The sequence below is a fragment of the Balaenoptera musculus genome, chromosome 3 (genome assembly GCF_009873245.2).
Source record: "Balaenoptera musculus isolate JJ_BM4_2016_0621 chromosome 3, mBalMus1.pri.v3, whole genome shotgun sequence".
Lineage (NCBI taxonomy): Eukaryota > Metazoa > Chordata > Mammalia > Artiodactyla > Balaenopteridae > Balaenoptera > Balaenoptera musculus.
Genome location: NC_045787.1, coordinates 159,923,614 through 159,935,109, shown reverse-complemented (window position 1 = coordinate 159,935,109; position 11,496 = coordinate 159,923,614).

The following is an 11,496-nucleotide window of genomic DNA, read 5'->3' as shown; positions in this document are numbered from 1 at the left end:
CTGGGCAGGGCCTGAGCTGGCCTGACGTCATCCACCCTCACTCCGAAGCAGCAGAGGCCGTGCAGTGGGACATGCCAGCCAGGCCTCCTGGTCCCTTGTCCACACTGAGCCACGGGAGTGGACACGCTGGCTGAGTGCCTGCCAATGGCACCTGCTTGCCAGGACCTGCTCCATTTTAACCTAGAACAACATGAAGAGAACATTCTATTGACAAGCCTTTCTATTTTTCCCTCCTCTCCACCACATTTTTTTCCTTTTTCTTTTTTTTAACAGAGGGAGTCTGGAAACCAACTAGACTGTACAGACACATCTAGAACACTCCACCCAACGGCGGCAAAATACACACGAACATTCCCCAGGATGGGCCACCAACCAACCTCAACAAATTGAAGCGGCTTGAGATAATACCAAGTATGTTCTTCGACCACAATGGAATGAAATTAGAAACCCCAGAGAGAAAGCTGGCAAACCCGGAAATACGTGGAAATTAAGTAACAATAGTACAGAATTACCTGCTCCAAGATTGAACCAGCAAATCCCGGAGGCAGATTAGTTCCGGGGCCTGAGCTCCGAGGCTGGGGGGAGGTGGGGCGCAGATCCGGCTTTGCTTGGGGGCCTGCGCGCACCCGGGATTCATCTGCAGATCTTGGGGGGAGGGCGGGTCCGTGAGGTCTCCGGGTGTCCCTTGGGGATTTCTTGTGGTTCCCATGGGGTAACGCGGCCTCCAGAATGGGAGCCTGCCCTGATGCGTGCGGGTGACCCCCGAACCCCCAAGGGCAGCTCTCCTCGTGGCTCCAGTGGGGTCCGCTGGGGGGCTGCTTCTGAGAGCCTGCCCCAGCCGTCCAGATAGCCTCCTCCCTTGCTTGTTTAGAACATGCTGGAGACTCCTTCGCTCTGCATTCTGGTCCTTAATGGTCAGCAGTCTCTCTCCTCTGAGCCTCTGCTTCTCCCACGTCACTCTCCACCTTTCACCCTAATCTCCGAGTCCCCCCCCCACGCCCCGATCCGACTCACTCTTGCTCTTCCCCAACCCCACATCTTTGCAGAGGCTGTTCCTTATGCCAAAAAGGCCTTCCTATGTATCCATCGAGGGACAGTCCATCCTTCAAGGCTTAGCTCAAGCGTCACCTCCTCTGGGAAGACCGCCGTGAGTCCCCCAGCAAAACCTCTTCTCCCCACCACGCGGGCCCGACCTCACTGGGGCGGGGGCGCCTGCATGGGTATCTGGCACCCCCATCCGATGGGGCCTGAGCAGCCAGGAGTGAGGGGTGCTGCATGACCGGGGGGGCCCTGGTTGAGAAGGAGTCAACACCACGAGCAGACGTAGTGGCTCTGTTCCCGGGTCCTCATACGCAACCAAACCCCAAATTCAGGCCTTCCTGGGGTAGCAGGATTTCTGACCGACTCCAGGAGTCAGTGCTGATGCTAATGTGGGGGAGGGTGCAGCATGCAGTGTAGACAGGACTTGGAGTCCGGCAGCCCGGGTCACCCCAGCTCTGGTGTTTGCCTCTTGGCTGCGGCCCCCGGCAACTGCCCAATCTCTGGGAGCCAGAGCTTCCCCCTCTGGGCTGGTCAGAAAAGTAAATCAGAGTCAAGTTCCCTCCGACACACATACTGTGGGAGCTCAGCCTCTGCTGTTTCCTCCCCTCCATCCTCCAGGGGGGATTGAAGCTTATCTGGTGGGTCTTGGGCAGGGCCCAGAAGTTGCCATGTGTGCAGTGCCCCAGGGACTGGCTCAGCCACACTTTGAGACACGCGGCTCTAAATTGTCACAGTCATTCAGGAAATAGTTCTGCACCCGCCGAATGCCAGATGCTGTTCGCTGTTCGAGAGGCTGCCATCCTGCCTTCTCTAGCACATCCTGATTGCCCTCCGCCTCCATCACCCCTGATTTCAACCTTGACCCCGAGCTGGCCTTTTGGGGACTGTCCCAAGACCGAAAGACACACTCCTTGGCCAAACCCCCTGTCTGTGGCCTCAGGGTTCTATGATATTTCAAAGCAAGGAGAAAAACCAGGAATCAGGAGTCCAGCCAGCCCCATTTTTCACTTGGCTTTAAAATATGCCCAGAGGTGCCAATCCCAGCTCTCAGGAGCAGAATTCTCCGCATTCCTGGTGTGTTTCCGTTGAACCCCAAACCTCAAACACATCCTGATGTCTCATTTCCTCAACAAGGCCTGGGGTGACTTAGGCCAGCTTGCCGGGGGCTCGTCGGTTCATTTTGAGTCACACAGAGGTTTGTCGAAGGAAGGGTTTCTCATCTCAGAAGTTGGCGACTGTTCCATCAAGCACGGCTGGTTCCCACCAACTCTCTGCCTGCCTCTGTGCAGTTCACTGCAGGAGCCCATGGCCGGCTTTGCCCTGCCTGCCAGGATCTGGGCTCCTGACGACTTGGGGGGCAGCCCCGGCCACAAGGCAGGGCTGGGGACACTGGACAGGTCTGAGCTGAGCTCCTGAGTTCATCACTGTCAACCTGTGACTCCCAGGCCTCCATTTCCTCCCCTGTCAAAAGGGGTCCTTAGCAGCTGTCTTGGTAGCTGCTGTCTGATGGATGGGGCCTGCCCTATGCCTGGCACACAGTAGGTGCTCAATGAAGGAATGGTGGCCATTATTAAGAGAGAGACAGGGAGTTCCCTGGCGGTCCAGTGGTTAGGACTCTGTGCTTTCACTGCCGAGGTCCTGAGTTCGATCCCTGGTCGGGGAACTAAGATCCTGCATGCCTCGTGGTGTGACCAAAAAAAAGAGAGAGACAGTAGAACTCCAAAGAAACACGCCCACTCGTTCTGCTTACTCCTGCTGGCCTCTGGGAGGTGGGACTGGAGGTGGGGGCACTGCCATGTCTTGGGACAGTCCTGATGTCATTGGCAACTGAGCTGACTTGAAATGCACAGGGAGAGCGTCAGTGCAGGCGACCTCGTCCTGGACCTTTCTGCAGTGTAAGCGGGCATCTCAGGGGTGCCTCTCTGAGTGGGAGGGGCCCCTGCAAGATTTTTGCCTGGAAGAAAAGTTGTGGCAATTATTTTTATTATCGTTGTTGCTGCTGTTGGCGTGTTGTTTTAAGAAATAATTGGGATGTTCATTGCAGCACTAATTATAACAGCCAAAAAGTAGGAGGAACCCAAGTATCCATCAAAGAATGAATAAACTAACGAAAAGTGGCCCATCCACACAATGGCATATTACTCAGCCATAAAACGGAAGGAAGCACTGACACACGCTACAAACGTCGATGAACCTTGAAAACATCAGACTGAGGGAGAAAAGCCAAACATGAAAGGCCATGTGGTGTATGGTTTCACTTACATGAAATGTCCAGAACAGGCAAATCCATAGACAGAAAGCAGATCAGTGGTTGTCAGGGGCTGGGAGAGGGGGGATGGGGAGTGACTGCTAATGGGGATGGGTCTCTTTTTGGGGTGACGGAAATGTTCTGGAACTAGAGGTGGTGGTTGCACAACATCGTGAATGTATTAAATGCCACTGAATTATACACTTTAAATGGTTAATTTTATGTTACGTGAATTTCACCTCAATAAAAGCAAAACGATTTCTAAAGAAGCAATTGGGAATAGAGGTTTCAATTGTAAAACTTTGCTATTTTTAACGAAATTCTTTTCGTGAATGTCAGAGTAAAATAAAATTTATCAAGGGATGTACGGATAACAAAACATGGTATATACACACACACAAGGTGCGTACAACGTGCACAATGTATATATATCTATACGATGGAATATTATTCAGCCTTAAAAAGGAAGGACATTCTGACATATACTACAACATGGATGAAACTTGAGGACATTACGCTAAGTGAAATAAGCCCGTCACAAAAGGACAAATACTGCATGATTCCATTTACATGAGGTCCCTAGAGCAGTCACCTCCAGAAAGTAGAAGGGTGGGGTGCCAGGGGGACGGGAAGTTAGTGTTTAATGGGGACAGTTTCAGTTGGGGAAGATGAAAAAGTTCTGGAGATGGATGGTGGTGATGGTTGTACAATAATGTGAATGTACTTAATGCCACTGAACTGTATTCTTAAAAATGGCTAGGATGGTGAATTTTAAGTTATGTGTATTTTACCACAGTTTAATAAATAAGCAAATAAGTAGGAAAATCAGAGTAACAAAAAAGAACTAACCTGCAGCCTCTTGGACTCCCAAACAGTAATTTCTCATCTGCTTTGCTGACGGTAACATTCACTCATTAACAACGGACACACAGGAAGGGTGAAAGTTCAAACCCTCTTTTCCATTTTCATTACGTTATACTATATAGAGTGCTAGCACTGTGTATAACTGCATACATGAGTGATTTTCAGGAAAACGATGGATTTCCCATTTTATGGTTAAAAAAAATTCTTTACACCCTGTGCATTTGCCAGCCTTGAGCCAAGATGGGAAAGAGGGCCCCGAATATAGAGAATGAGGGATCGAAGAAATGGAATGACCTTGACGCTATCATTAGATTCACAGAAGGAGCCATTCCTTCTGTGAATTTCACATAATTTCCTTTAAATATATTGGTTCTATGGGAAAACAGGGAGGGGACTTCTGGTTTAACAATGTTGCAAACAATGTAGCATTTAATTTTTATTCTTCCAAGTAATGCCACCTGCACCCCAGAGAGAGCTAAAAATCAAATTACACAGGAATCAGAAACTGTTCAGCCCTAATGAAAAAATTAATTCAGCTGGAGCTCCATGGGGGCAGAGAAACTGGCTCACCACTGCCTTTCCAGTACCCAGCTCAGGCCCTATATCTGGCGTGGCAAACTATGGCTTGAGGGCTGAATATGGCCCTCCAGCTGCTTTTGTAAATCTGCTTTTGTAAATAAAGCTTTATTGGTACACAGCCACACGCATTCATTGACATCTACTCTATGGCTGCTTCTGTACTATAATGGCGGGCTTGAGTCATTGCAACAGACACTGTATGGCCTTAAAAGCCAAAATATTTACTACCCGGCCCCTTACAGAAAGTTTGCTGTCTCCTGGTCTAGAACAATATGAGTGACAGTAAAAAGTGTGCTTTTTCAGATGCAAAGTAGAATTGGCTGCTGGCCGCATCTCCTGTTTCTGGAAACACAACTGCATTTGCGTGCATCAGGTTCTTGAAGAAATACAGCAAATCGACTTTGTATGGTTCGCCAAGGCTCCTAGGAGAAAGTTACAAACGACAAACAGTAGGAAAGAGTGCCCAGGCCTCGGGACTTGAACAGAGTAACCGGAGCCTCTCAGGCAATTAGAGGGAGGTGATTTGGTGAGAATGGGCTCTGCTGTCATTTAACCAACTGCAAGTGGGAGGAATTTTCTAGATCCAGTTTCACAGCCACCACAGGCCCTTGGTGAAAGTCAGATGAGGGTAGCTTCCTGAGTCTCACTGCCTGACTTCAACCCTTATAGATGCCTTGCAAAGTCTCCCATCTGTCCCGGGTCCCTGAAGCCCACAAGAAAGTGCACAAGCCCATGGAGACTCTTAGTCTGTTTTGTGGGGAGGTGACCCAGCCCATGACTGATGGAAAATGCCTGCTTGTTTACTCAGCCATGCTTCCAAAGAAGAATTTTAGTTCAGGGAATACATGTGGCACCGCCCTAGGGATTGGGGTGCAGTGTCAGCAAGACAGCATGTGCAAAAACAGGGTTCAAAAGGGTTGGTGTGGATGTGAGAGATGCTGTCAAAAATAGAGAAAAAGAATTGCTGGAAATGTGTCAAAGGCCCTAAAGACAAAATATCCAAAAATGCCACCCACAGGGTCTTCTCCCGAGCTGGGACATAGGTCTGGGGGACAGAGAGAGCACTGCTATGGGTGATGTATTCTATGTCTGAAAGGAGCCCCACACCCCCAGCTGAAAATCAGGTTCCCGTCACTTCCTCCATCAAATGAACCATCTTCCTTGGCCCAGTCAATGCTTGGGGGTGGGGGTGCACCTGGGAAGAGCATACAACTCAAGAAAGTGGAATGGGGAATGGAAAACGGGGGAATTCTCTTCCTCTGTTGGGCAGATGCATTTCCTTCCTGGGAGGGCCAGGCACGGGAGGTGAGGTAAGCCCGGGGTGAGCCTTGAGGGCCAGAGGACCATGATACCAGAGAGAGAATGATGGCTCTGTGGCCTCAAACAGGTGTCCTAAGAGAATGGGTCCTCAGGAAGGCTGAGTATCCCTGGAATTTCTCCTGGGCTGGAAGTGATCTGCTCTGTGGGAATGTCTTGGTCAAGGGCTCATGCCAGGACTCATGCATTCCAGCTCCTCAGATTTAAGTGCAGGAGCTTTCTTACACAAGAATGCCAAGCCATTTCCAGTAAGTCTCATCATTAGCTATGAAAATAACCACTGTTGAAGTGGTGACAAGCTCATGATACAGTCCTGCAGTGCCACAGAAGGGCCATGGCATCTGGTCCCCCTTGAGTGGACAGTCCCCTGGCTAAGGCTCTGGATTAAAAGTAACATCTTGGTTTCAGACAAGACCGCTGTTTTCCTGAATGGTGGCCGATAATGGACTTGGTCTGTACAAGGCACTCAGTACACTCGAGCCCTCTTCTCTCGTAAGACCACAGAATCATACAGAAAATTAATGGCAGGGCTGGGCCTCATGTCTTCCTCAACACAACACTATTTCCTTTAGAACGAGACTCCCATAATACGGAATAAATGTAGTAGCTTATTTAGTACAGACAGAGTTACCTCTCCGCATGCTCCTGGGTAGTAGAACTAGGATGTGTATGCCCTGCTCTCAAAGTGCAAAGCAATCACTATCACAGCAGCCATAGATTTAATAATAACCATCTGACTCAGTAATAACAAAACCCGCTACTACCGGCTGGGGGGAGGGAGAAACGGGGAGCTGTCGTTCCATAGGTACAGTTTCAGTTCTGCAAGATGAAAACGTTCTAGAGAGCTATTGCACAACAATGTGAATGTATTTAACACTACTGAACTGTACACTACTGAAAAGTGGTTGAGATGGTAAATTGTATGTTATATGGCTTTTTTTAACCACAGTTAGTAATTAAAAAAATCAAAAACAAAACAACTACTACTGTTCTGATTATAGAATGTTCTGGGAACTCTGCTGTGGATTCTCACAAAAGCCCTGAGAGATAGATATTATCATCTCCACTTTACAGATGAGGAAAAATGACTCCAGACGTGAAATCACCACCCCAAGCTCACCCCACTACTAAGAGAGGAGCTGGGTTTACACCAAGTCTGCCTGACTCCAAGTCTGTGCCCTTTCCAACACACCCATGGCCTCTTCATAACTTTGTGTCTTCTGTGGGCTCCCTCAGGGGAAGAGAAGCCATAGGGTTCTTATCCCAGGATCTAGAACCGGAAAGGAATCAGAGTTCTGGCTTACCACTTTGTTCTCTTAGAACCAGGATCCCTACTTCCTTTAAAAAGTATGTTTGTGGTAAAACAATGGCTGCATCTTGTCTTGGGTCTTTTTTTGGCTCTTGGAGTGGAAACTCTGCCCTTTGTCTTTAGTACAAAGAAACAATATTTGTAGCAGACCACTATCTCAAAAGTCCTTATGTTTCTGGCCCTTGGAAAGGACTCTCTCTCCCCTTGGTTGAAGGTTAGCATAGAAAAGCCACTGGAAGTTCACAGAATTGTTCACTTATTAAACTAGTGTTTCTTATACTAGTTTTTTAAAGTTTCTAAGATACATACAATTATATTATTGATATTGATATAATTATACTATTGATTTCTATTTATATATTACATTATATGATATTATACTATATCATATTAAACCAGTGCTACTTAAATTAATATTTCTCCCTTAGCTATCAAATGGTTATCAAGAGTGGGCAAAACATTAAAACAAAATTTTTTTTACACTCCCACCAGCAGTGTATGAAATTCCTGGTTGTTTTACATTCTCATCAATATTTAATGCTGTCAATCTTTTAAATTGTAACCACCTATATAGTATATCATGTGGCTTTAGTTTTCATTTCCTAAGTCACTATTATTGGTGAGCACTTAAGCTTATTTGCCCTAAGCACATCTTCCTTTGTGAAATGTCTTTTTAAGTCTTTGGCCCCTTTTTATATGAGTTGTTTGTAGGAGTGGTTTATATATTCTGAATACAAATCCTTTGTCAGATATAGGCATTGCAAACATTTTATTTCAGTCAGTTACTTACCTATTTATTTTTAATGACACCTTTGTTGGGATATCTAAAAATTTTATGCATGGAAAATATTTATTTTTATTTAGAAAAATTTTTGAAATATATTTGACATTTAACATTGGGTAAATTTAAGGTGTATAACACGTTGATTTGATACATTTCTATATTTTAATATGATTGCCATAGTAGCAATTAGCACCTCTACCACATTAGATAATTATTATTTCTTTTGAGTGGTGGGAATAACTTACTGGAACTTACTTGTCTCTTAGCAAGTTTGATGATTATAATACAATATGGTTGTCTACATGTGGACAAAATACTTTCAATAAAGATGAAACTGACAGGATGACATCTATTCCATTTCCTTCTTTTATGCTACCTGAGATCCTAAAATATGTGTTTTCTAGAGATTTGAACAATAATATTAAGTATTCTAGAGCTAGAAAGGTCTTCATTAGTCATCTAGTCCTACCTCCTCAGCCAAATGAGGAAACTGAGGTAAGAGGCCCAAGGTCACGAAGCAGAGACCACACAGCACGGCCACCAGAAAGCAAATCAAAGCGAGATATTTAAAGACCCACTAAACATAAACACAACTCCAACCATGCAAGCCCACATCACGTAATTTCTTTGGAATATGCTCGCGATAAGGATCACATTTCCATTTCCCTCTATGTTTTTCCAACAAAAGCTCATGATACAATTTGTACAGCCCCTGGTAACTTTTACTGGGGAAAATTTTGGGAAAGAAAAAAAAAGGACCATGTTTCAAAGGCACCAGATCTGATAAGGGGGCAGAAATATTTACTCCATTATTTCAAGAGGCAGGTTCTTTGTTGCTCAGACGCTTCCTGTTTTAAAAATAGCTCTCCATCACTGTTCCAGAACTAGAATGTCCTTTTAAATGAAATTGGCTTTGAAGATGTGATTTCATTTACTTGGAGCAAGTTTGCAGATAATCAATCATCCTTTTGCAAAATGCTGCTCAGACCAGGTATCCGGGACCTTTGGGTTCTGGTCCAACTGCAGCCAGAGCTGGGTCACTGGACCGTGAGGGGGGTTGGGAACCAGCTGCCACAGGTGGGAGCCGTCCTAAGGGGACAGAGACTTTCAAGCACTCGGGCAGTAAATCAATGACGCTGCAAAATCACAAGTTGCCACTCATCTGAAAGATGTGATTGGTCGAAGGAGGGTGTTACTCTTAATTTTGTTAGGTGTGATCATGGCCTGGCAGTATGTGAGAAGGTCTCACATGTCTTAGCCATGTGCACTTGACCGTGGAAGGGTGAAGTGATGTCATCACTGAATTGCTTTAAAGCATGTTCGCGAAGAGAAGGAAAGGAAGAAAGGGATGGGTGAAGCGAAGGTGGCAAAATTCGGAGGACAGTGATGCCGGGTGATGGGTGTTTGGGGTTTGATTGTACTCTTCTTGCTGCTATTATGCTTGGAGATTTTTCACGATAAATTTTTTCAAACTGGATACTCTGTTTTTCAGGAAAGGGTGTGAATGTTCTCTGTCAAGGAAGAGGTTGAGAGCCCATGGGAGTGTAAATGGATTGGTGGATTTGAGGCTGGTTATTTACACAGCAGGGGTGTGTGTGTGTGTGTGTGTGTGTGTGTGTCTGGGGAAAAGAAAACAGGATTTAAAACTGTCTGCAGGGGGGACTTTAACACCCCACTTACACCAATGGACAAATCATCCAAACAGAAAATTAATAAGGAAACACAAGCCTTAAATGACACCTTAGACTGGATGGATTTAATTGATATCTATAGGACATTCCATCCAAAAGCAGCCGAATACACTTTCTTCTCAAGTGCACAAGGAACATTCACCAGGATAGATCACATCTTGAACCACAAATCAAGCCTCGGTAAATTTAAGAAAATTGAAATCATATCAAGCATCTTTTCCAACCACAACATTATGAGATTAGAAATCAATTACAGGAAAAAAAACTGTAAAAAACACAAACACATGGAGGTGAAACAATATGTTGCTAAACAACCAATGGAATGCTGAAGAAATCAAAGAGGAAATATAAAAATACCTAGAGACAAATGAAAACGAAAACATGGCGATCCAAAACTTACAGGACACAGCAAAAGCAGTTCTAAGAGGGAAGTTTATAGCAATACAATCTTACCTCCAGCAGCAAGAAAATTCTCAAATAAACAACCTAAATTTACACCTAAAGCAACTAGAGAAAGAAGAACAAACAAAACCTAAAGTTAGTAGAAGGAAATCATAAAGATCAGAGCAGAAATAAATAGATGAAGAAAATAATAGCGAAGATCAATGAAATTAAAAGCTGGTTCTTTGAGAAGATAAACAAAATTGATAAAACTGGCTGGTAACTTTTTTTGAGGGGGGGTTCTGGGATGCTCTAAGAATCAGATAAAAAAGTCATGGACACCCTCTGCCCCCCCAAAAAAAGAAAGATTCACAAATGTGCATTCAGGGGTTCACAGATGCCTGAAAGTCCATCTCATCCCCTTGGATGAGAGCTCTTAATTCAATGCATGGTCTTCCATTTCTAAGAGACAAAGAGACAATTTCTGTACCTTTTCTAGGTACAATGGCTATGTAAGGAAGCAGCAGGCAACAAGAAATACATCTTCTAAAGATCAGCAAAACGCTGAGCCACAGCCACTGGCTGGCTTTGGGGCTCCGGGCAAATGACTGCAGACGTTGAGCCTCAGTTTTCCCATCAGAAGATGGGCTAACACCCCACTCTCCTCACCTATAAGGTTGTTCTGAGGTAGAACAAAATAACAGATGTTGAATGCTCTGAAAACCGGGAGGTTTTCACAAAATATAGAGTGTGGGTCACATGCTCAAATGGGGACCTGTGACCACCTCGGAGAGAGGTGACATGGTCAGTGCCTTCCCCAAAGGGATGTAATAGTAGGGGTACGCAGTATGGGGCTTTCGGATTTATTCTGATGGTTCCACTGCAGGAAGAAAAAGCCTTAGGGATCACCTCCAGCCACGTTCCGGGAGCTGCTAGCTCTTCTAGAGAGGATTAGGGGCACGTCAGAGGCTAGGAAGCCCACAAGCCTCGGCACCAGGCACCAGGCACCAGGTCCCAGACCCACAACACGGCAGAGAGGCAAGGCCCTTCCATGGGCACCAAGGAATCCCACCCACTCCAGGACCTCAGAAAGACTACCAAGGGCTTGGACTGTCCTGGTTGATCTCTACATTCCCCTAAATCTGTCGTAAACACCAGTTTATGGTTTACTTTCAATCTCACAGAGTATCGCTCTGATGCAAGACTGTGTAACTACATACCTGGGTCTGAAAAACTGTCTTTCGAAAGCAATCTATCCTCAGGTGATGAAGGTCAACATCAG